The sequence below is a fragment of the Balaenoptera acutorostrata genome, chromosome 4 (assembly GCF_949987535.1).
Source record: "Balaenoptera acutorostrata chromosome 4, mBalAcu1.1, whole genome shotgun sequence".
In the NCBI taxonomy this organism is placed as follows: domain Eukaryota; kingdom Metazoa; phylum Chordata; class Mammalia; order Artiodactyla; family Balaenopteridae; genus Balaenoptera; species Balaenoptera acutorostrata.
The window spans coordinates 42,081,761-42,109,605 of NC_080067.1; positions in this window are offsets into that span (position 1 = coordinate 42,081,761).

The window sequence follows — 27,845 nt, forward strand, 5'->3', positions numbered from 1 at the left end:
AAGAGGAGGAAGAGGTGGAGGGAGAACATAAAAATTTAAAGAATAATTAAGAAAAATAAAGAGAATTAAAAAACTGATAATATAATACAACCATAGAACAAAAGAGAATTGCAAAGTATTTTAAATCCCATTCCTGATATTAAGGAAAGTAAATATCTAAACCAGGGTTACTAAAACTATGTTCTGCAGAACAAAATACTTAGAAGTGTCACAGCACAGAATAGATGCTTTAACTACAGAACTTTTCAGAGCATTTAATGTGCTAATCTCCAAAAGGGATATAGTATCCAGAATTGATGAAAAGTATTTGATCAGGACCCCTTTTCACACTAGCCATCTCTCAGGATGGGGTTACCAGACTACATTTTGTGAAGTGCTGGCATTAAACAACCCATTTGATTATTTGACCTATTTAGAGAGCACATGGAAATGCTCGTCAAGTTTACCTTGACTTTACAAAGAGGAATTGCTTTAGTTTGACTTTCTTCATTGAAAAAAGGAAGGTAAAGCACTGCTTTGTGATGTTTAGCTCCAGAGACTAGAGTCAAAATAAAATTCATACAGGAAACCAGACCTGAGTTAGAGAAAGCTAGCAGGAGAAAGATGAAAAAGGATTAAACTTGAAGGCAGATCCATGCTCTGCCACTTACTGACCAGAGAACACTGTTTGGGCAAAGAATCTACCTCTCTGAGTTTCAGTTTTCTCCTCTGTAAAGTGGGTATAATACTCATCCTTCCTAGATCACAGAGCTGTTGTGCGTATCAAATGAGGTAATGTCTATGAAAACGTATTGTACAGGCAAATCACTTTAAAACTGTAAACACGTATTACACAGAAGATGCTAACAGCTATACCAAGAAAACACCAGTAGCTTAACATAACAAAGATCTTTTTCATGCTCAAGTCACATTTCATCGCAGGTCATTGAGGTGGGTGGTAGTGTTGGCACCCTCCACTTAGTCATGCCGAGACCCCCTTCCATGTGGTGGTGCTACCACCCTCCTTATGTGACTTCCAAGGTACTGTAGAGCTGGACCAGAGAATGGAGGATAAGAGTACAAGGAAGTTCCGAATGGGCCATCCCATGAGCCAGAACACAGACACACGGGCCCAACATATCTGCCAGTGGCTGGAAAAGTAGTTCAGGCATGTTTCCAGGAAGAGAAGAGAAGCATATGTACTGGCATTCACTGACACAAGATATTGCTAGTAGGTGAGTAAAAGGAAAAGATGGTAACCACCTACAGTGCCTTGCACCCCGCCAGCCCAAGGGCCATTCTCTCTGAACCCATGTAAATCTACGATCTAACTTAACTGACTCAAAAGGAGGATTTCACATTTCAAACTGACAAAGTATAATTTAAATCTATTCACTAAATAAAAAAGAATTTTTGAGTATTGAAAACCAGGCAATGAGATCCTCATTAGACCTTTCTAATAATTAAGTAAAAGCTAATGCTCTCAGAAAAAAATCCCCCGCCCTTCCTCACAGTATGAGGTGCAGCATGCCTTAAGGTAATATGCCACTTACAGAAAAGCTAAATAAGAAGCCCATTAACTGTTTCTAATAATATTTTATCTTGTTACAAAGACAGTAAATGTTCATTGTAGAAATGTTTAATATAGATAAACAGCTATTATTCAAAAATAAGTGCTATTAACATTTTCTTTTAACTATTTTGTATCACATGAAGGTTAAAGATTTGACGACTGCTTCTCCATAAAGAAAAACATGAATGAAACGTGCCTCTCCCCTCATCTGCCTTCTGCATAACTTAATTCTTGCTCACTCTCTGGCAATGGTGGAGAAAGCCTGTTTGCTACCCAGCTCAAACAACAGCAGTAACCCCACCCAGCAAATTGGTTATCTGTTGCTGCGTAACAAACTACCCCCAAAATTAGTGTCTTCAAGGACCAACAACCATTTATTACGGCTCATAATTCTGTGGGTTAACTGGGCTCAGCTGGGTGATTCTTCTGCTCTAGGTGGTGTTGGCAGTGGCTACAGTCCTGCAGAGATTCAGATGGGCTGGAGCATTAAGATGGTTGACCCACATGGCTGGGAGCTGGTGCTGGAGGTCAGCTGAAAGCTCAGTGTGAGCTGTTTATGGAGCACCTCAGTTCCCTACCACATGGGCACCTCCACGTGATTTGAGCTCCTCACAACGTAGAGGCTGGGCTCCAAGAGGTGAAGGTATAAGCTGCAGATTTCTTAAGGCCCAGCCTCAAAAGTTACATGGTGTCAGTTTTGTCACATTCTTTTAGTCGAAATAGATCACAGTTCAGACCAGATTCAAGGGGAGGATAAGTGGACAAATAACAACGTCACATTGCAAAAGAACATAGGAGGGAAAATATTGCTGTGGAATATTCTTTGGAAACACACTTTTCCACCTGTTTAGCAAGTGTATCTTGCTCTAGTCAGTGCTTGTAAGGACCCTTCCCACCCAAATCAGGTCTATGGCTACAAGACATCTATACAAAATTACAGCTACAACCTCTTGTGCCCAGAGACTTTCTCCAAGTCCTACATCCTACCCTCTATTTCAAGCCTTCCCATTCTTTAAGGTGGCTTTCCAGGACTTGTACCTAGACACTGCTTCTCCTCCTGGTCCCTGTAATTAACAGCTCATTATAAGAGCAGAGGCCGCTCTGGCACATCTCTCTGAGAGGAGCTTAGAGACTGCAAGCATGGTTGGAAGTGGAAGTCAGAAGCATGCTGTTTATACACGGGCTGTAGCTTTATCTGGATGACGGGGTGGGGGGAGGGTGCATGATGGAGCTCATGAGGGAGTTAAAGTCATGTGGTGCTGCCACTGCAGAACACTGTGTCCGGAAAACAACTGGAGGTGGAGGGAAGGAGTTTCTTCTCAAAACACAGCATCTCCAAACACACACACACACACACACACACACACACACACACACAGAGAAGACTACATGCTCACACTCATACCCACATACCACTCACACAACACATGCACAAATACACACTCACACACACGCATACATTCACATAAACACTGTATACTTACAAACACGTTCACATATTCTCACAGACCCACACATACTTTCACGTAAACACACACACAGACGCTCACACGCTCACACAGAGACATGCACATTTGCACACACTCATCCAATCGCTTACGCAAAGCCCAATCTTCCAGTCCCTTAGCAGTTCTAGAGGGGAGCAAGGGGGTCAGTGGTTTCCCTTGAGCTCATTCTCCAAAAGTGGCACCCTTTCAACAATTTTTAGCTTGTGGGTGGCCATGGTGCTTATCGACTGTGATCCTGAGATGAAAGAGTGTGAAAGAAACACCGCGAAGAGAAGGTAGTCAAAAGGGAGGACTGTCTTTGCGCTTACTCTTCCACATCACCAACTGGCGCGCCCCACCATGTCCCCCACCAGGCCCACCTTCCTGCCCTTAGAAACTAGATGTGCCTCTGCTCAAAGCCCCACTTATCTGGGGGCGGGAGAGGCAGACCAGGGCTCCTGGAGACACTTTCTGGTGACAACTTTCTCCACAGAGATGATGATCAATGATTGGATCAAGCCTGCACAGGCCCAGGGGACTGGATTCCAAGAAAAGACTGTGCAACAGAGGGTTTTCCATTGTGTGGATGTCAATTGTGGGCTTCAGAAAGCAGAAGGAAGCCAATTCAGGGAAGTATTTGCAGAGGTGAGGGGAAGAGGAGGTCAGGGTTACACTAGGGCAACGGGATGGAAAGTGAGTGGGAACTGAGAGCTTTTCTAAAAATTCGCCAGCCCCTAGCATGTTTAATATTTCTTTAGTATTGTGAAAATAAAAGGGTCAAAGGGAGATAAAGGTGAGCTTTTATCCAATTGAGGATGCATACTGTTTTTGTGCCTTTGCACATTCATTTCATTTTAGTGTCAAAGAAAAACCAGCACGTCAAAATCCCATGCACACAGTTCATTTGTTTTATTGGGAAGGTTGAAGCAAAATCATTTGAAAACACCACTACTTTCTATCATGATGCATACGTCAAACTTTCAACTTCAAACATAGCCTCCAAAAATATCAAAGTTGATTTTTTTTCTTTTTCAGTTAAGTGTACAATGACAAAGGTACCGATGTTAGGCTCCAAAAGAATACCTCCGCCTCACACTGACTTCTCATCACTGAAGGCTGATAAGTCAGAGGTAAGAAGAACAAGGACTGCAGAGTCAAGTCTGGTCGGCCCAACGAATACTTACTGAGCATCTTCCATGCATCAGGCACTATTCTGTGTGCTGGAGATAATAAGATGAATAAAAAAGATCTCTTTCCTTCAATGGTGTATAGCCTGGTAAGGCTGGCAGAAGTGAAATGAGATATTATTTTTAAATGGGTGAAGGATGCACATGGTGCCGTGGGACCCTAGAGGAGAAGCACTTAGTGCTGCCCGGAGAAGGCACTAGAGCTGAAAGATACTCAGGCAAAAAAAAAAAAAAGCAGCTGACAAGAGGACAATCCAGCTTAAGAAGAGGCCAAGACTTGAAATAGCAAGGTGTGTGCAGAGAACAAACCCTAAACTATCCAAAGCCTTCTGGGTAGTCTGTGTTAGTCAAGGAGCAGCAGGAGATGATGTACGGTAGGTGGGCAGGGGGAAACGACCTCTGTGTGCTTGTAAGGAGCTTAAACTTACCTGGAGGTAACCGGAGACAGGGGACTCACATGGTCAGATTTGTATTTTTAAATAGAGTCCCTCAGGCAGCGCTAGGAGGATAGATAGGAAGAGGGTTAAGACCTGAGGCAGGGGACCAGGTGGTAGGCTGGTGCAATAGCACCAACAAGAAATGATAGGGCTGGAGCCAGAGCAGCGTTTGCAGGCTTAGTGAAGAGGAAATGGCTTCAGAAAATATTTAGGGGAAAAAAAAATTGACAGCATGTTTTTAATTAGGCTTGGGAAGGGGAAAGAGAAGAGAAGGTATCTCAGGACACTGGTGCGATTAATTAAGAGAAGGGCTCTAGAAGGAGGAGCAAGACTTGGGGAGATTTGAGGAGGTGGCTATGGGAAACATGAAGATAAGGAGTCTGGGAGAGACCAACCAGAGAAACCCAAAGCTCAAAGCTGCCGAGAGCAGTCAGGAGGAGATGAAGAGTCTCAGGAATTAGAAGCCAGGATGGATGGAAATCTCCCAGGGTATAGGGTGAGAAAATTCGTGGATGAGGCAGAAAACAATATATTTATACCAGGGGCCTTTATTCAAGCAGCATGGGTTACAAGTGTGTGCTTGTTATAGAATGTTGTATGTGTGAAGAAGCTTGGTACTGAATGGTCTGAGCTGTGTTTTGGGTGAAAGCCCAGAAAAAACCAGAGAAATCGTGGTGCCTGAAGTCAGGTGGCTAGTCCAATCTTACGATTCCTTTTCCTGCCAACTGCCCTTCCTCCCTCTTCTGGTCACCCCATAGATGGTACAACAATGGCAGCTGAATGTTTTCACTCTCTGTGAAGCACTCACCATGCCCCAGGATCTGGGTTGAGCTCTAAAGTTACCAGATTGTAAAAGTATGTCCCTGCCCTGGTGTGGTTGAGCTTTCTCTTGTTGGCTGGTTGCTATTTTATCCCCTTGCTTGCCTACTTACCACAGCCAGGCTAGATCTAAGTCTTTTATTTTCCTACCCCCTACAAACCAGTCATAATTTCTGCCTTGCCTAGTAGAACCGAGATGCCCCTTCTTTTGGCTTTTTTGTTTTGTGCTTTATTTTTGTGGCCTGGAAGTTTCTACAGGCCTTACAGGAGGGCCAGTTGTGGTGAGACAGGGAGCTACAAGAAGCTTGCTACTTAATACAGAACAAAGAGCAGATATTAGCCCTCAACTTAGCCTCCCTGTCCCCCTGCCTCCAAGCTGAGTCTTCATGGCTACTTTTTCTCCTCTCTCCTCCTCCATTCTTCAAGGTCACCTCTCCCACTCCTTAAATGGAAAGAAGTTTACATCCTAAACTTGGACATCATTAGAGGCCATGGTTGTCTCAAAAAGAGAAACCCTGCTTTCACCTTCATTCATTCAATTAATTCATATTGAGAAGCCACCGTGCACCAGCATCTCGTTATAGTGCAGGGGGTGGGGTAATGGACATGGCAGACAAAAATTCCTGCCTTCGTGGAGCTTATATTCATGTAAACTTTAGCTCACTGCCTAGCAGGGCAGCACTAACATATACACACACGGGGGGGACTAAGCAGACTCTAAGACCCCCACCTGGGAGATTAGTTCAAGATGGCGGAGTAGAAGGACGGGCACTCACTCCCTCTTGCGAGAGCACCGACCAGAATCACAACTAGCTGCTGGACAATCATCGCCAGGAAGACACTGGAACTCACCAAAAAAGATACCCCACATCCAAAGACAAAGGAGAAGCCACAATGAGACGGTAGGAGGGGCACAATCACAATAAAATCAAATCCTATAACTGTTGGGTGGGTGACTCACAAACTGGAGAACACTTATACCACAGAAGTCCACCCACTGGAGTGAAGGTTCTGAACCCCACATCAGGCTTCCCAACCCGGGGGTGCGGCAATGGGAGGAGGAATTCCTAGAGGATCAGACTTTGAAGGCTAGAGGGATTTGATTGCAGGACTTCAACAGGACTGGGGGAAACAGAGACTCCACCCTTAGAGGGCACACACAAAGTACTGTGCTTATTGAGACCCAGGGGAAGGAGCAGGGACCCCATAGGAGACTGAACCAGACCTACCTGCTAGCGTTGGAAGGTCTCCTGCAGAAGCTGGGGGTGGCTGTGGCTCACCGTGAGGACAAGGACATTGGCAGCAGAAGTTCTGGGAAGTACTCCTTGCCATGAGCCCTCCAAGAGTCCGCCATTACCCCAACAAAGAGCCCGGTAGGCTCCAGTGTTGGGTCGCCTCAGGCCAGAAAACCAAAAGGGAGGGAACCCAGCCCCACCCATCAGCAGACAAGCAGATTAAAGTTTTACTGAGCTCTGCCCACCAGAGCAACACCCAGCTCTACCCACCACCAGTCCCTCCCATCATGAAACTTGCACAAGCCTCTTAGACAGACTCATCCACCAGAGGGCAGACAGCAGAAGCAAGAAGAACTACAATCCTGCAGCCTGTGGAACAAAAACCACATTCACAGAAAGACAGACAAGATGAAAAGACAGAGGGCTACATACCAGATGAAGGAACAAGATAAAACCCCAGAAAAACAACTAAATGAAGTGGAAATAAGCAACCTTCCAGAAAAAAGAATTCAGAATAATGATAGTGAAGATGATCCAGGACCTCGGAAAAAGAATGGAGGCAAAGATCGAGAAGACGCAAGAAATGTTTAACGAAGACCTAGAAGAATTAAAAGACAAACATCTAGAAGAATTAAAGAACAAACACAAACAGAGATGAACAATACAAGGACTGAAATGAAAACTACACTAGAAGGAATCAATAGCAGAATAACTGAGGCAGAAGAACGGATAAGTGACCTGGAAGACAGAATGGTGGAGTTCACTGCTGCAGAACAGAATAAAGAAAAAAGAATGAAAAGAAATGAAGACAGCCTAAGAGACATTTCGGACAACATTAAACACAACATTATTCGCATTATAGGGGTCCAGAAGGAGAAGAGAGAGAGAAAGGACCCAAGAAAATATTTGAAGAGATTATAGTCAAAAACTTCCCTAACATGGGAAAGGAAATAGCCACCCAAGTCCAGGAAGCACAGAGAGTCCCAGGCAGGATAAACCCAAGGAGAAACACACTGAGACACATAGTAATCAAATTGACAAAAATTAAAGACAAAGAAAAATTGTTGAAAACAACAAGGGAAAAATGACAAATAACATAAAAGGGAACTCCCAGAAGGTTAACAGTTGATTTCTCAACAGAAACTCTACAAGCCAGAAGGGAGTAGCATGATATATTTAAAGTGATGAAAGGGAAGAAACTACAACCAAGATTACTCTACCTGGCAAGGATCTCATTCAGATTTGATGGAGAAATCAAAAGCTTTACAGACAAGCAAAAGCTAAGAGAATTCAGCACCACCAAATCAGCTCTACAACAAATGTTAAACGAACTTCTCTAAGTGGGGAACACAGAGAAGAAAAGGACCTACAAAAACAAACCCATAACAATTAAGAGAATGGTCATAGGAACATACATATAGATAATTACCTTAAACATGAATGAATTAAATGCTCAGGCCAAAAGACACAGGCTCACTGAATGGATACAAAAACAAGACCTATGTATATGCTGTCTACAAGAGACCCACTTCAGACCTAGGGACACATACAGACTGAAAGTGAGGGGATGGAAAAAGATATTCCATGCAAATGGAAATCAAAAGAAAGCTGGAGTAGCTATACTCAGATCAGATAAAATAGACTTTAAAATAAAGAATGTTACAAGAGACAAGGAAGGACACTACATAATAATCAAGGGATCAATCCAAGAAGAAGATATAACAATTATAAGTATATAGGCACCCAACATAGGAGCACCTCAATAAATAAAGCAACTGCTAACAGCTGTAAAAGAGGAAATCAACAGTAACACAGTAATAGTAGGGAACTTTAACACCTCTCTTACACCGATGGACAGATCGTCCAAACAGAAAATTAATAAGGAAACACAAGCTTTAAATGACACAATAGACCAGATAGATTTTATTGATATTTATAGGACATTCCATCCAAAAACAGCAGATTACACTTTCTTCTCAAGTGCACACAGAATATTCTCCAGGATAGATCACATCTTGGGTCACAAATCAAGCCCCAGTAAATTTAAGAAAATTGAAATCATATCAAGCAGCTTTTCAGACCATAATGCTATGAGATTAGAAATCAATTACAGGGAAAGAAAAACGTAAAAAGCACAAACACGTGGAGGCTAAAAAATACGTTACTAAATAACCAGGAGATCACTGAAGAAATCAAAGAGGAAATTAAAAAATATCTAGAGACAAATGACAATGAAATCACGATGATCCAAAACCTATGGGATGCAGCAAAAGCAGTTCTAAGAGGGAAGTTTATAGCAATACAAGCCTACCTCAAGAAACAAGAAAAATCTCAAATAAACAATCTAACCTTGCACCTAAAGGAACTAGAGAAAGAAGAACAAACAAAACCCAAGGTTACTAGAAGGAAAGAAATCATAAAGATCAGAGCAGAAATAAATGAAATAGAAACAAAGAAAATAATAGATAAGATCAATAAAATTGAAAACTGGTTCTTTGAGAAGATAAACAAAATTGATAAACATTAGCCAGACTCATCAAGAAAAAGAGGGAGAGGACTCAAATCAAAAAGATTAGAAGTGAAAAAGGAGAAATTACAACAGACACCACAGAAATACAAAGCATCCTAAGAGACTACTACAAGCAACTCTATGCCAATAAAATGGGCAACCTGGAAGAAATGGACAAATTCTTAGAAGGGTATAACCTTCCAAGACTGAACCAGGAAGAAACAGAAAATATAAACAGACCAATCACAAGCACTGAAATTGAGACTGTGATTAAAAATCTTCCAACAAAAAAAAGCCCAGGACCAGATGGCTTCACAGGGTGAATTCTATCAAACATTTAGAGAAGAGCTAACACCCATCCTTCTCAAACTCTTCCAAAAAATTGCAGAGGAAGGAACACTCCCAAACTCATTCTATGAGGCCACCATCCCCTGATACCAAAACCAGACAAAGATACTACAAAAAAAGAAAATTACAGACCAATATCACTGATGAATATAGATGCAAAAATCCTCAACAAAATACTAGCAAACAAAATCCAACAACACATTAAAAGGATCATACACCATGATCAAGTGGGATTTATCCCAATGATGCAAGGATTCTTCAATATACGCCAATCAATCATGTGATACACCATATTAACAAACTGAAGAAGAAAAACCATATGATCATCTCAACAGATGCAGAAAAAGCTTTTGACAAAATTCAACACCCATTTATGATAAGAACTCTCCAGAAAGTGGGCATAGAGGGAACCTACCTCAACATAATAAAGGCCATATACGACAAACCCACAGCAAACATCATTCTCAATGGTGAAAAACTGAAAGCATTTCCTCTAAGATCAGGAACGAGACAAGGATGTCCACTCTCACCACTATTATTCAACATAGTTCTGGAAGTCCTAGCCACGGCAATCAGAGAAGAAAAAGAAATAAAAGGAATACAAATTGGAAAAGAAGAAGTAAAACTGTCACTGTTTGCGGATGACATGATACTATACATAGAGAATCCTAAATATGCCACCAGAAAACTACTAGAGCTAATCAATGAATTTGGTAAAGTTGCAGGATACAAAATTAATGCACAGAAATCTCTTGCATTCCTATACACTAATGATGAAAAATCTGAAAGAGAAATTAAGGAAACACTCCCATTTACCATTGTAACAAAAAGAATAAAATACCTAGGAATAAACCTAGGGGGACAAAAGACCTGTACGCAGAAAACTATAAGACACTGATGAAAGAAATTAAAGATGATACAAAAAGATGGAGAGATATACCATGTTCTTGGATTGGAAGAATCAATATTGTGAAAATGACTATACTACGCAAAGCAATCTACAGATTCAATGCAATCCCTATCAAATTACCAATGGCATTTTTTACAGAACTAGACCAAAAAATCTTAAAATTTGTATGGAGACACAAAAGACCCCCAAGAGCCAAAGCAGTCTTGAGGGAAAAAAATGGAGCTGGAGGAATCAGACTCCCTGACTTCAGGCTATACTACAAAGCTACAGTAATCAAGACAATGTGGTACTGGCACAAAAACAGAAATATAGATCAATGGAACAGGATAGAAAGCCCAGAGATAAACCCACGCACCTATGGTCAACTAATCTATGACAAAGGAGGCAAGGATATACAATGGAGAAAAGACAGCCTCTTCAATAAGTGGTGCTGGGAAAATTGGACAGTTACATGTAAAAGAATGAAATTAGAACACTTCCTAACACCATACACAAAAATAAAGTCAAAATGGATTAGAAACCTAAATGTAAGACTGGACACTATAAAACTCTTAGAGGAAAACATAGGCAGAACACTCTTTGACATAAATCACAGCAAAATCTTTTTTGATCCACCTCCTAGAGTAATGGAAATAAAAACAAAAATAAACAAATGGGACCTAATGAAACTTAAAAGCTTTTGCAAAGCAAAGGAAACTACAAACAAGGCATAAAGAAAACCCTCAGAATGGGAGAAAGTATTTGCAAACGAATCAACAGACAAAGGATTAATCTCCAAAATATATAAACAGCTCATGCAGCTCAATATTAAAAAAACAAACAACCCAATCAATAAATGGGCAGAAGACCTAAATAGACATTTCTCCAAAGAAGACATACAGATGGCCAAGAAGCACATGAAAAGCTGCTCAACATCACTAATTATTAGAGAAATTCAAATCAAAACTACAATGAGGTATCACCTCACACCACTTAGAATGGGCATCATCAGAAAATCTACAGACAACAAATGCTGGAGAGGGTGTGGAGAAAAGGGAACACTCTTGCACTGTTGGTGGGAATGTAAATTGATACAGCCACTATGGAGAACAGTATGGAGGTTCCTTAAAGAACTAAAAACAGAGTTACCATATGACCCAGCAATCCCACTACTGGGCATACCCAGAGAAAACTATAATTCAAAAAGACACATGCACCCCAATGTTCATTGCAACACTATTTACAATAGCCAGGTCATGGAAGCAACCTAAATGCCCATCGACAGACGAATGGATAAAGAAGATGTGGTACATATATACAATGGAATATTACTCAGCCATAAAAAGGAATGAAATTGGGTCGTTTGTAGAGACATGGATGGATCTAGAGACTATCATACAGAGTGAAATAAGTCAGAAAGAGAAAAACAAATATCGTATATTAACGCATATATGTGGAACCTAGAAAAATGCCATAGATGAACTGGTTTGCAGGGCAGAAATAGAGACACAGATGTAGAGAACAAACGTATGGACACCAAGGGGGGAAAGTGGCGGGGGGTGGGGTGGGTGTGGTGGGATGAACTGGGCGATTGGGATTGACATGTATACACTGACATGTATAAAATTGATGACTAATAAGAACCTGCTGTATAAAAAATAAATTAAATTTTAAAAATAAATAATAAGACCTCCACCTGCATCACTCACTCACTCTCCCTGCTAAGTGCACTAGCCCTCCCTGTCTTTGCTGCCTCTCTTCAGATGGGCTGCAGCTACATCTTTATTATCTTTGGTTTGTCAGCCTTTGCTTAAGGGAAAAAAATATGAGACATATCTGGGAAAGCAAAGGGACTCACTGGGCTGACTTCTGCAGTAAAAAGTAGCAGTGGTGCAAGGTTTTTATTCTAAAAATTGAGTTCAATTTACAAGCTATGTTGGTTTATATGCTGTAATATACACTGACTCGCCACCACCCGAAGAGGAGCAGGATTAAAGAACAAGGTTTGCCTCTGGAGACAAGGGACCAACAGTAGCGCTGCCGGGAGGGGCGGGGGGCAAAGAAGGAGGAGAGAGGGATCCAAAGGCAGACTCTGCTACAGGGAGTGCCATGTAGCAAAGACAGTCTAGCTTGTTGATCACATTTCTTTGCTCCCCATAATAAAATTATATATTCACACTCTTGCTGTGGGTTCAGTATGCTTCCCTGCCCCTAGATGTTAGCTTGATCACAGGACTTCCTTTGACCAATGGGGTGTGGGTGGACATGACTCTAGCAGAGGTAGAAACGCGCCTGCAGAGTTTGACTTGGACATCCATGTATCCGCCAAAGCCAGGAGAAGCACAAGCCCTGGCTAGCCACCCCCTGCCCACGTGTGCACAAGAACTACACACACAGGGTAAAGCCAAAGCCCCAATGACCCACAGACCTGTGAGCAAGAAAGATAAGCATTTGTTGTTTAAGCCACTAAGATTTTTGAGGTTTTGTTTAATGCAGCATTATTGTGACACTAGCTTAGTGATATACACTGCTGAGACACTTTCACACCCAAGGGTTCCTGTGAGCATTCAACGAAAATCAGTTTGCTGCATACATCAGTGGCAAAATGCATCCACGTTCTTGTTTTGGCCACGTCTCCCCACCTAAGAGGTCCCCACACAGGGCATACCAGAGCCGAGGGTCCTCCAGCTCTCTTGCCCCATCACAGGCTTCATTCAGGTTTAATGAACTGCTCCTCTATTTGTCTCATGTCACTATTTTCCCCAACTCGGCTGTACAGTACCTGGACTGTCTAGGAAAACCCATTACCTCTATTAGCCTGCCAATAGCAAATCAGTAGAATTGCTTGTTCCTTAATTGATAGAATACACTCCCCTCCTCCTGATAGATTACCCTGGTCTAACAGCTCCAAGACCAATTCCCCAGTGTCTGACTACCATGCAATCTGGAGCAATCGGTTTATACTTTCAGTAATAAATCCTAACCTATCAATATATAATAGCTCTTCATAATCAACATCCACAGATTCCGTCTGGGTTCAGAAGCAACCACCAGCCATTTTTTACATGCCTATAATTAGCAGTGGCCAGGTGATATTTGTGCATCCAAGCACAATCTTCCTTCCTCGTCCAATAACGATAACACATTTTACATAAATTCAGGCTGATTTAATTCCCTGGTCAGAGTATGCAGATATAAATACATTTATGCATGTGTGATGTTTTGTAAATTAAAATAGTTCAGCTGACCGGAGTGTTGCAGGGAGAGAATCCAGCCCGACATCTCCAAGAGGCTGACTGTGGGCTGGTGCAAAGGAACTGGCTCATACAGATCAGCAAAGACAAACACATCGTTTATTAAACACCCGTTGAGCTAAGTGCGTCCTGCAAGCTTATGAAGATCTCATCTCCATCTAAGAGCAAAAAGCCTTGGACCAAAATCCACAGTCCACTGATGTTTAACACCAAAAGGGTACCGACATAGGAGGCAACCTTTGGGAGAAGGAAAAACAATTTACTTTAAGGGGGAGAGGAGGGGCGGTGGGTTAGGCACCACGTGGCTAAATGCACATCCCTCAAATGTCTCTGCCGGCAAGTTCACCAGCCATGAGGACAAGAGTGTCCCCTTGCTTCTTATAAATTAAATGTCACAAAAGAAAGCCGGTGAGAGGAAAGGAAGAAAAAGTGCCCTAAACAAGGTAATAAAACTATAAACTTAATGAGGGCCAGTTTAGCACTTTGCAGTCTCTCTACTTTATAACATGCCCTCATGAGCCAGCCTGTCAGGATAGTGTAATTGAGAACTTGCTATAAAACATATGTTTAATGGAGCCAGGGGCCAAGGAAAACACTGTGTAATTGTAATAAGCAGCTTGGTAAGTAAAATGATATCTTTTAAAGGTTAAAATAGAGTTGCTTTCAGAACTGGGCCAGTCTGCTTCTTCAAATATTGCTTCACTAATGATTTCTTCACTTCACTTACAAAATGCATCTCTGAGGAGATTTGTTACAAATGTGATGCCTGCCTGGGAAGTAAACTGCTCACCATACAGAAGGCTTGGGCATTTATTCTCCAGTTTTATATAACTTGGAGAATGATGTTAAAATTGGCAAATTCATCTGAGGCACACCAGGCCATAGGAATTTTTTTTAATCCACTCATTGTCCAATGCAGTTCAACTTGAAAGAGATACAACAGAGAAAAGATTGATCCTTTGTGGCCTATTCTCTTTCCAGAAGGTAAAAGCAATTCCCATCAACAGAGCCCAGTGCTCCGTGGGGTCATCTCTATTCTGCTCTGGGGAATGTGTTGCTCATCAGGGCATGAATATTTCTAAAAATAAGAAAGAAAAGGGGAAAATGAAAACTGATTCTGGGAGCTGGAAGACCCCACCTGTTAAAGGTGGGGTCTAAACCTAGTACTTGCTGACCGTGACCTCAAAGATCCTCCTTTGGGGAACTAATGGATGGGATTTCTCAATAGTAACCTTTTAGATTGGTGCTTCTTAGGCTTTCAAGGTTGGCATTTAAAAAAAAACAGTCAAATCCACTCATTCCACCCAATTCCACTGGCTGTTGTTTGTTGTGTGAGGGAGTAGGGGGCTGGGAAACTGCATAACTGATTAGAGGAGCAGCCTGGCTCCTGCTAGGAAGACCGAAGGAGGCGCACACTCCTCTCAGTGGAGCTGGTGACTCTCCAGGAGACTCTGGGTGCTTCACGCTACCTTCTGGAGCTCAGTCAAAGCAACTGTATAAATGGTACCACAGGAGGGGTTGACCTAGCAGATCTCTAAGTCACTTCCAACTTTAATGAACTGGGATTGAGTTTAATAGCAAAATTATATGTCAGAGAGATTGCTAAATGACCCTCAATATATGTCTTCCCTTTCTTACAGTGGTAGAACTCCTAGGTTTTAGCTCCCATAGCTGCCCAGAATAAAGACTACATTCCCCGACCTTCTTTACAGTTAATTGTGGCAATATGACTAAGTTCTGGCCAGAGAGATGTAAACAGATGTGTCATATGTCAGCTTCCAAGACAATTTGAATATGTTCTTTCCCACTTCATCTACCATGCTGCCTGGAAGATAGATGCAATGGCTGGAGCTCTTGCTGCTATTTTGGACCATAAGGATGAAGGCTACACTTAGAGATAGTGGACCAGAGAGCTGAAAGGGTGCTGTAGTTTGAGTTTTTCATCTAGCTGAATCCCCATATCAGCCCTGGAATTACCTACCTCTACATTTCTATGCACAAGGGAAATACACTGCCTCATTTAAGCCACTGTTATTTGGGACTGTCTTACTTATAGATGATTTATGCACTGTATGCAACATGTAATTAAATAACTAAATTATTCATTCCAGAAATACTGACAACACATATGTATAGTAGTCATTCAACAGCATGATATTTTGAAAATATAAAATCACTATGTCACTTCCTTGCTTAAAATTCTCCAACAGTTCTTATTACATATACAATAAAATCCAAACATCTTCCCTGCCCCACAAGGACCACGAAATCATGTCTGACCACATCTTACACCTTTCTCCATCAGAGTTCAGTGTTGTTGCCCCAACCACATATGTCTTCTTTCCACTTCTGGAAACTGTCAAGCTCATTCTGGCCTTGGGGATTTTATAGTTACTATTTGCTCTTCCTGAAACACCTTTACCCAGCTCATTGCATGGTTCATTTGCTCTAATCATTCAGGTTTCCAACCAAATGTCACTGCTCAGAGAGATCTTCCTTAACCAGCCTCTCTAAAATGACTTCACATACACACACACACACACACACACACACGCACAGCCTGCAGAGTAATCCCCCACTCCATCGCTGCATTATAAAATACACTGAGATGCTCTTTAAAACGCTGAGATGCTCTTATTTCTTTATTGAGCCTCTTCTCCAGGTAGAGTATAAAACCCATGAAAACAAGGACCAAAACTTCACTGTATCTGAGAGCCTAGAACGGGGTCTGGCACTTAACAATCACTCAGTAAATATTGATTAAATGAATGAGTGATCCAGAGCTCTGTGCTTGGGATGGGAGAGAGATGAGTGGGTAAAAAATAAGTAAAAGATAGTGTTTCTCTGGTCCAAACAAGAGTGCAGATACGATTACAGAGGCTCACAAACACTTGGACACAGATTGCTTTGGAATTCAGAGCATTTACTATATGCCAGCACTCTTCTAGGCACTGCACCTATATTTACTCATTCAATCTTCACAATGACATTATGAGTCACACTATATTATTTGCGTTTTACAAATAAGGACACTGAGGTCAGAAAGGCTAAGTAGTTTACCGAAGGTCACAGAAATAATAAGAGGCAGAGTCAGAACACAAACCCAAGAAATCTGGCACCTGAGCCTGTGTTCATGATGACCTCCCCAGACAGTGTAATTGGCGAGTGGTTTTGTTCACCAATTATGAACAGAACACTGAAGGTGAACAGACAATTCCAGTTCCTTCTTCTTCTCTACTCCCTACCATCACTACCCTTCTCTGCTTTAAATCCGAGCAAAACATGTAGCAGAAAAGCACAAAATTGTGCATTGTCAGTTTAGAGATGGCTACATAGGAAAATGAAGGGATGGGAAACCAGACTCAAGGGAGGGGCAAATAAAGGGTAAAAAGTGAATCACAATCTAAAGGGAAAGCAGAAGGGGTCCAGAGGCAGATCAAGTTGGGTCAAGAGAAGTGAAACCAAAAGCAGGAGGGGCAACCAAAGAGGGCACAGGGTAGGGCTTCCAGAAGCTTTCTCTGACAGCCTGAGAGCTAATGACCAAATGAGACCAACATACTCTGAGGATATGCTCTACGTTCGGAGGCCGGCAGCCCCTTTGGCATCCTGGCCTGGGCTGCGTGCTCTTCCTTGGCTTACTGTGGCCACCAGGTTAGCAGACTCACTGTCTTCCATCTCTCAATTGTAAGATTCTTTCTCTATATAAAGAGACCAACTGCTTGGCCTTACAATATGTGTGCAACATTGAACCAATGTTTATTAAATATTTACTCTGCTGTGTTGACACAGAAGATACAAAGATGAACAGATACAATCCTTACCCTACAAGATCTCACAATCTCCCAAGGAGAACAGACCTGCGTGTACATAATACAACGAGGCGTTATCTTCCATTCATTCAACAAACATTTATTGATCATCAACTATCTGCCAGGTATTAGGTATAGGACAGAAAATGGAGTTGCAAAGTCACATGAATACAGGAGTCAAGCAGGAGTGCACTCACCTGCCCAAAGGAACTAGGTGTATTAATATAGGGACTTGGGCTTTCAGGGTGGGGAGGGGACTGGGGCAACCTGGAGAGGTTTAGCCTTTTAAAGGGGTCAGACACTCCTCAGCTGCATTTAATTTCTCCATCCAGGAATGCAAATCAAGTATTGCCAGATCTCATTTTGCAGAAGTATCCACAACTCAGAACTTTTCTGTGAAATCTTCCAATGTGTAAATGTTCCAGCTAATTCAAAATATTTTTAACACCGTACAGCCTGACGAAGAAAGTCTGCCATAAAAAGAAATGAAATGGAGTTATTTGTAGTGAGGTGGATGGAGTTAGAGTCTGTCATACAGAGTGAAGTAAGTCAGAAAGAGAAAAACAAATACAGTATGCTAACACATATATATGGAATCTAAGGAAAAAAAAAAAAGGTCATGAAGAACCTAGTGGCAAGACGGGAATAAAGACACAGACCTACTAGAGAATGGACTTGAGGATATGGGGAGGGGGAGGGGTGAGATGTGACAGGGTGAGAGAGTGTCATGGACATATATACACTACTGAATGTAAAATAGATAGTTAGTGGGAAGCAGCCGCATAGCACAGGGAGATCAGCTCCGTACTTTGTGACCGCCTAGAGGGGTGGGGTAGGGAGGGCGGGAGGGAGGGAGATGCAAGAGGGAAGAGATATGGGAACGTATGTATATGTATAACTGATTCACTTTGTTATAAAGCAGAAACTAACACACCATTGTAAGCAATTATACTCCAATAAAGATGTTTAAAAAAAAGAAAAAGAAAGAAAGTCTGAAGGCTACCATGTTGTAATGGTCTGAAAGCATTCATAACACAGAACCTTATTAGGCATGGCTGAGTATGCCACACATTGCCACTTCCCCTCAGCCGTTGGAAAGTCACCTCTTCTGTCATTCTCCACTCTCTCGGCCCTTCACCCCTCCGCAGACCCTTCCCAGTGGCTTTTCCCCGGTCCAGCAGTCTCCTTCTCCCAACAACCTCTTTGCTCCACCCTTTCACTCCCCATCCTTTATTCCTAGCCAAGTGGTCTCTGTTTCCTTCCAAAGAACATGGTGCAAAGGCCTTAACCACAGCTCCCATAAATCCTTCCTACATTTCAACATCCTAGTCTTTTCCATTACTGTTTTCTCACTCAGAAGAGGGAAGTAAAAAACTAATTTTTCAGCATTCAGCCCAGCTGGTTAGGGAGAAATGAAACCATGTAATCCACAGATTAGTCCTTCATAAGATGGGGTTCGTGGCTCTTTGCATGTGTTCATCTCTCTCCATCGCAACTTTATTGCCCCATGAAGCCAGGTCTATTCTTCTTGTAGAAATATATAGATATTTTGAATTTTTACCTGTTTTATTCCATAGGTCTGATGCTGATTCCTTTGAAGTCGGGAGACCCTGAACCAGACTTCTTTCTAGGACTGGGATACATCACAAGTGAAAAGGTCAGGGCTCATTGTAAGCAATAAAGAAATATACCTTATAAATTATATATATGCATGCATGTGCTTGTGTGTGTACATATATATACATAGAGAGAGAGAGACAGAGAGAGAGAGAAAATCTTATAAGTGCAACTTCTAAAAAGATCTTCTGGAAAAAATAATTTCCATAGGTTTGTTATCAAAAACTCAAAAGGTGTTTTTATTTTTTAAAAAACCTTAAGCTTTTGTTGCAAAGATATGAAATATCATAAAAACGATTGCAGGTGACTAGCTAGTCTTTTGTTATATCTCTAAACATAAGGCAAACAATAATGTGGGTTTTTTTCTCTTAAGAAAAAAAAGAATTCAATATCAGTCACAGTAAACCTCAACATATGGGAATAGGTGCAGGGAGGGGAGCGGGGAAGGGAAGCCCACTTCTCATAGTTTTTTAAACCTTTAAAACTGAAAAAAAAAAAAAGTATCCCTGCTTTCCGTATATGCACATAATGTAAAATTTCATCAACCACAATATTTTAAAAGACAGAAATCATGAGATATATCACATCTAAATGGAAATATCATCTAAGGAAGGCACCATTTATCAACATCACTTTGAAATGCAGTGGAGGATGTGATGGCATTATGTAGATCTCAAATATCTATGGGTGAATGAAATTGGGTAACCTTAGCAACCCCAGGTACATCCATGCAGCTATAAATCAAATGTCAGCACTCTGAGCTATGCACAAAATAAAGAAATAATTCTTTGAAATATTCATAACTCTACACAGTGTATTATTTTGTAAGTCTGTCCCCATTATGCATTTTTGAGTCTAACTAAAAAAAAAAAAAAATAGATGTAACATTTGCATAACGCACCACCCATGCCCACCCTCCCACCCACCTGCCAGCCGACATCTACGGGAGCTTCTAGAAACAATCAGACCTGCACTATATACTAATGGCCACAGCAGAACTCCAGTTCTGTGTGTGAGAAGGAAAGGGAATTTTTACACAGACAGCTAGTCTGACAGCAGCCCAAATGGTTTTATATTGATTATTCCATTAAAAAAATAACAACTAAATAAGATATGAGAATTTTGGTAAAAGTGTCGTGATACAGGTATTTTTTGTATGTGTGAAGGTAATATATTCAATATTTCACCCTCTGAAACTGGAAGAGATTTGCTTTAAAAATAAATAAATTCTTGCTGGCGAGAAAAGATACTAGTCTTCTAATCGGGAATACCTTGTCGATACAGAATTGTAACAGGCAGCCCAAACTAAAGTCTTTCATTTCATTTACACTTAAGATTTTTCTTTGATAATTTAGTTCTTTGGAGGGGTATATTTTTTGTATAAATATGTTTGTTAGCACCTCGTTTTTAAAATTCTGTCTCTGCCTGTTCCTGGAACTGACACTGCAGTGCCTGAATATCATAATACCTGTGAAGGATTCCAAGGGCCTTCAAACGATAATAGCTGTGACATAGGACTCAGTATGATTCTAAATCACGCACATGTAAATATGCTGATGCTGCATAAAGAAGACGAAATACTCAAGTTGACTAATTGTTTTGCTGTAAAAGTTTTATAAGCACATTCAGCTTAAAATATCCAATACAGCGAACCAAGTGAGTCATCTTGATACGTTTAAGTGGCTGCTATAGGAAATAACAGGGCTTTTCATATACAATTAGATAAGCGTCATTTTACAAATGAGTTCCCTTCACTATAAATGCTTCGAAAGTGGCACCAAATGGACAAGGGGTTTAAACCAAGAATTAAACAAGCCATTCTAAGGGAAATCATCTTGTTTATCCTCAATCTATTTTTTTTTTTTTCCAAGTTACTATCCTCTTCAAGCTGTATTAATTGTTCTGGACCTATAGCACATGCTTCAATGAAAATAAATTACTTTATTTCTATTACACCACTAATGGCTGTGTGACTTAATTTCATTAGCTCGAACCTGTTGAGAGTATTCAGATTTCCATAGCAGGACGCACTTAAAATGAAAAGATTCTTTCGATTCTCAATTAACGGAATCGTTCTCTTTCAACTGAAATGAATGTTATTGAAACCAATTAGCATAGACTGGAAAATCTCCTGCTAATGAGGGGAGTGTGGGTGAGTAAACAGCAATGAAAAGATGAAATTAGAGGAGAGCCTCTTCTCGTTGGCCTGAATAATTACATGCTTAGTTGCCTAATTGTCTGGTGAAAAGCGCCGCGGCGATAGTAACAGATTGCCATGTTCATTAGGCAGCAAAAGGCCACCTGCTGCTAAGCTTCATTTTCCCGCAGTCAATATACACGTGTTTATCCCTGGGGATTGATATTTGGACACAACTCTAGCTGGGAAAAGCAAATGAGCTTGCCAATATGCTGCAATATTGTGTCCTTTATGCCAAGATACAGAAGCTTAATATGTCAAATAGAATGAATAAAAACCAACAGGGATAAAGAACTTTATGAGGAAACTGACCTTAGAACGGGCCCAGTGTAGGACTCTAAACTGTGTCGAGTTCAACCTTTCAATACAGATGTTCCTTTCTGGCCTGAGCAGCTCCAAATTATACAGTACAAAAGATAAATTACAACGGTTAGGGCCTCAGCAATATTTTAGACAATGGTGTAATGAAAGCATGCGATGTAACTGTTAAAATTGAAAACAAATGTTCAGTCCTAAAGGCAAAAGAAGTGTGTGAGAGGAAAGGCATTGTTCCTATCGCCTCTCTGTAGACAGAAGGTCAAAGAGGGGCCCCTTCATCCACCATCTACCCTTCCTTCACCTCCCCTTCATTTCTTCAGACTGTTCCTCTATAGTTGTTTTCACATGTCCCCTAGCCAGCCGACATTTTATATTACACACCATCAGCTTTCCCTCTACCATCCCACCAGCTCTGATTGTCTATGATTCTGAGACTCAAGAAAAGCACAGTCTTTTTTTAACGTCAAGCTTCTTTTGTAGGCATTATCATTTCATCCTTGGAAATGTTGAAAGGAGTTTCAATATCGTAAATAATGCTCTTGATAAAATAGACATTTCTTAAAAATCAGTTCAGGGAAGTTAGGAAGAAGCCTGTCCAACATCATTGATACAATCCACCTGTCTTATTCAGATTTCCCCAGCTTTACTTGTACTTGTATGAGTGTGTGTGTGTGTGTGTGTGTGTGTGTGTGTGTGTAGGTTTGTAAAAAAAAGAAAAAAAAAAGAAGCCTGTCCAAGCTCACATAACAGTGCTCCCTGTCAGATGGAGTAGAATAATTGAGCAATAAGGTTCCTAGATGGTCTGGGGTCCAGAAATGCAGATGTGCAGCCCTTGGACCGGATGGGGTCTATAGATGTGTTTACCTCCCACTGTTTTCAAAATCTGTTTACATTTCTTGCCAGCAATCAAAAATCAGGAGATTTAATATAAACAGCTACATATCTGGCTTCTCTTAAAAACTTGGGGACTTGGAAAGCCTGGCAACAATCAACAGAATAACACTAGTAATGAGCATTCAGTTTGCCACAGTCCCCACTGCTCTCTATGTATCCCCAATATGGAGGCAGAGCACCAGTTGCCATTTGCTATTGTTCGTGCACTATTGTATCTCTTATAAAAATGCAACAAATCCCTAATACCCATATCTTTTTCAAATGTGTGGGGAAAAAAGGTCAAGAAGGCCATATGTCTTTTGAGAAATAGTCTTCTTATAGCTGACTTGCTTCAGTCATGCTGTTACCCACCTTGTTTAGCAGCACTTTAGAATTCACTTTGTGATTCTAAATGCAGTCCTACCCCTTATTTTCCAAAAGAAAAGGAAAAGAAGGGAAAGGAGAGGATAAGAAAAGAAAAGGGAAGGAAAGAAGTTGAGGTTCTGAGGGAAGGTGAGTTTTCAAGGTTCACTCAGTAACAGAGTTGGACTAGAATTCATGGCCTCCAACAGTACCTTCCCCCTATACAGGGCCACCTCTGTCATGTAAAAATACAGAATAATTTCTGAGCATTAAAAAGCATGGATCCTATCCCTATAAAAGAATCTGAAAAAGAATATATATATATAACTAAAACACTGTGCCTGTACACCTGAAACTAACATGACATTCAAAATCAACTATACTTCAATTTAAAAATAAAATAAAATACTTAAAAAAAAAAAAAGCATGGGTCCTATCCTCAAGAAGCATGTCAAGACGCACACACTGAAAAATAACAAGAAACACAAGACAACCCAAAATACACATACACCATCGGTGATAGACTGCTGTAATAACATACACACTTCAGGCGTCGCAAGAGGTGTGAAAACTGGCAAGTGGAGAGGGGGGAGGCAGAGAGCTCCATGGGAAGTGGGGGCTCCCCATCTCCCCTTTTGATCTGAGAATGGAAGGAAAATTGAAAACTTTGGTGTTGGTTGAAGTGTCAATCATCTCAGAAGCAAGAGCCTCTCAGTGTCCACTTGCGGGGACCAACCTCACCATCCAGCTCAATAAAAGATGACATCAGGGAGCTGAGTCTAAGGAAACATTCTTGTGGTAACACCAGCACTGCCCGGATCCTGGATGAAGCCCAGCTCCCGCACGGAAGGACAGAAACTCGAGCAGAGACAAAAGCCCACGCTCCATCGTCCCCAGGATCCCAAATTTAAAAATCCCTTTGGATCCATCAATCAAGACATGCTTTGCAATTCCAAATGTTGATGCATGTGAGCCTGTGTTGGTGACACCAAATCAAGGTCATGGACTAAAAACAAAAGCCACATTTTGGTGAAGGACAGGGATGCCCAGCCTCGGTGTGTGTCACTTCATGTTGTCCCAAATTATGTCACGGGGTTGAATATTTTCACAATAACTTTTTCCTTCCAAAAACTATTTAAGCACACATTATTTTGCTTTTTGGTTCCAGAGTTCTTATTTATACTTGGGATTTGTGGGTTTGTTCTTTTTTAACAAAGGTAAATCATACTACATAAAATTTTAAAGGAGTTTTATGTCATAATTTTGTTATTTATTCCACAAGTAGTACATGTATTTTTTAAATTAATAAATGCACATAAACAAAGCCATTTTAAAATCACTTATCATCACCATCCAGAAATAAACACTATTAAGATTTTGATGTATAATGTTCCAGACTTTTCGTGTGTGTACATGTGTGTATTCATATATAGATTTTATTTGCTTCCTTTTAAATTTTTTAATTTTCTGAATATAAGAGTAATACAACTATTTTTGAGTTACACAAATTTTGGAAAATAGAGAAAGAATTTTTAAATCACCTATAATCTTACTACCTTACTATAAACGCTTTTAGAATTTTGAAGTATTACTTCTAACTTACTAAGTCTTACAATTATAATTTTTAAAAATTTTATTTTAAAATTCTGAAAGTACAAAAAAGTAAAAATTTATCATTAATGTAATCCCACCCCCAGGAGTAACCCCTATAAAAAATTAGATGATTACCCTTCCCAATTATTTCCCGAGTTTATACTCATACTTTATATACTGTGTTTTCATTTGCTTTTTGGGATGGCTGTGAACCTCAATAATAGATACTGACTCTCTTCAATAAATTTATAGCCATATTAGCATTCTTAAATGTCTACAGAGTATTCTGTTGTAGAACTGTGCCAATCCCCTCTTGCCAAACATTAAAGCTGTTTCCAATTTTTCACTATTATTTTAAAATTCCAATATAAACATCTTTGTACATATGTTATACACATATCCAATCATTTTCTTTAAGACACAGTTTTAAAAATAGATCTGCCAAGTTGAAAGATAAGTCCTCTTATAATATGGGTCTGGCAATGCCTTTTTCTCCATACCCTGGCTATACTGGATATAGTCAATCCTGCATCTGAACACAGTTTGTTTTGCTTTTAATTTGCTTTTCTTTGATTACAAGTAACAGTGAACATTTTAAAATTCTTGGCCATTTGTACTGCTTTACTGAATTGCCTGCTTAAGTCTCTAGCACACTTTTCTGTGAGAAAGATAATAATTTTGTTATTTACTTGAAAGAACTCCTTATCTTTTTCTTTTGTCATATGCAGCAACACTTCTCAGTTTATCATTTGTGTTTTACCTTGGTTTCTGCTCTATTTTGCCATTCCACAGTTTTAAATGTACAGATATCCACTTTTCCCTTTATGATTTCTGCCTTCAGTCATGCTTTGAAAGTTTTTCTCTACCCTGAGATTTCATTGTTTTCATCCACGATTGCTTCTTTTTAGCATTTTACCTTTTATGGTTAAATCTTTAATACACATGGGACTTATTTTATATAAAATACAAACTAAGAATATAACTTTAGTTTTTTCTAAATAGTAAGTCAGTTTTCCCGGCACAATTTATTTAATAGTATATCCTTCCTCCATTGACTAGTGATTACCATCAAATTTATATTATTACATATACTCAGTCCATTGTCTGTTTACTATTGCGCCAACACCATTCAGTTTTAATTTATTGAGTCATTATAATTCATAATGATTCTGATTAGGTACCCTGTTTCCAATCATAATGGTTCTTTTCTAAACATTTTCCTGGCTATTTTGGGATGTTCACTTTTCCGGAAGAAATTTAGAAAAAAATTTCAATATCCTGTGTAAAAAAAAAAAGCCCCATTTAGGTTTTGACATAAATTACATTAAATGTATGGATTAGTTTGGGAATACAAATTTATTTTTAAAATAAAAAATATGCCACAGCAAAACTCTTAGGAGTAATTACGACATTAAAGGAAAAACAAAGGAACTGTACATTTTATCAGAGGTTTCAGTAGTTGGAAGGAATTTTTTTATTAGTTTAGTCGAGTATTGGCACTTTATAGGTGAGAAAACTTAAGGTATTGTTACGATGTTCTTACTCAGATGAGGAAACAGACCCAGAATAAGGCAACCCCACAACTATCAGAGTAGCTAACTTTTAAAGAATGATCACAATACAACAGGCACTGGGTGTTTTACACACATTATCCCATTTTTTCCCTTTTATTTGAGTAGACAAAGACTTGATTCTCTTTACCTTTGGAATTGTTGGAAGCAATTTTAGGGGACAACACATAGGTACCAACTTTATGGAAGGGTCTTGCCAGAAACCAACAGCAGTTTAGCCCTGTTCAAAATTTCAAAACAAAGTTTTAGAGAAGATGCATTCTCTACCTCAGCTGGCTTAAAATTATGTAAACAGAATTTATGTGCTCAGTGACCCCACTTCATTGATTTGACAGGGGTAATTCCTGGGTAAGAATGAGCTATTTCTCTAATGTATTGAGTATGTGCTTCCATGACAGTGTTTTTTTTTTCTCCATTCCTTTAATTAAGTGGACAATGAATTGAAATGCAAAAGAATTTCTCTCTAATAGATGATCCATCCTCAATGCTTTATGTATGTTTTGTTTCAAATATATATATATATATATATATATATATATATATATATATATATATATATATATTAGCAACAGTGAAAGAGCAAGCTAATAGTATCCATCCTAAAATTCCCCTGAATTATGCCTGGGTGAGACGGGAAGAGGGGAAGGCAGCCTCCAGAAAGAGACCCAGCCAACCCCTTCCCACAGCGTTCATCTCAACACTTTGGGATGCATTTCAGGGTCACAGAAATCTCCCTGTCTCGAGGACTCACTGAGCAGTGCTCACACCACCTGCACCTACCGAGGACAAATCCTCTTTTATCAGGGAAGGACATTCCTGTTGTCTGAGCTGGCAACTTAAAGCCTGACGGACCCACATGGAGGTGAGGGAGAAAGAAGACACCGGACCACCACTTCAGTCTAATGGGCCTTGGCAATCAATGGTGTGGCAGGGTCACAGCCAGGTCACCCTCACATTCAACTCCCTGGGCAAGTCCCGCCTTGGCTCAGAGGTTAACCCTGTGCTTACTTAATTGATGGGAGGCCATAGAGGGCAGAGGGTGTGCATGGGGGCCTTGAGAGTGAGCCAGGGCAGTCTGAGTCCTGGCTGCCCTGACTTAGCTTTTCCAAGCTTCCATTTACTCATTGGTGCAATGAAGATAATAACCCTACCTCTCAGGGCTATCATAAGATTCAGAGAAAAACATGCATGCAAAGCGCCTGGCACATAGTAAGCACTCAGTAAATGTTAGCTATTATTGTATTTCTCTGTAAGAAGTAAGGCTTGTTTTTAATCTTTTCATGTAAAGAGTAAATCTCTATTGCTTTTAAGTCTATTTCTCAAGGAATTATAGGATCTAAGAATTGAAAGGAATTTAAGAATTATTTAGTCTTTCTTTTATACTGTGTCCTCGAAACTTTAAGATAGAGATATATTTTTTGTAGGTAACAAGCAAGCAGCCCTAAAGCAGGCAGCCCAAAAGAACCCTCACTTTGTGCAAAAATCCTGTATCAACTCTAAGGATTTTAACAAACTGGTCAGGCTCAATGCTAGTTAACTTTTTGTGAATTTCTTAATCTTCATGTTACTGCCTTCAGCATACAAACCCTGACACATATAATATTGCAAAGAAGGAAGCTTGCTTTCAGAAGACATGCCTGCATGTGCCAAAGTGGCTTCAGGAAAAGGAGGAAAGAAACGGGGGACCTCACACCAGGCCCAGCCAGTGGCTTAACCGAGTCTGTAAATGTACGTGTGAGTAGAGGCACCCAGGAAGAGCTATAGGCCGTATGATTTGCGGGGCACAG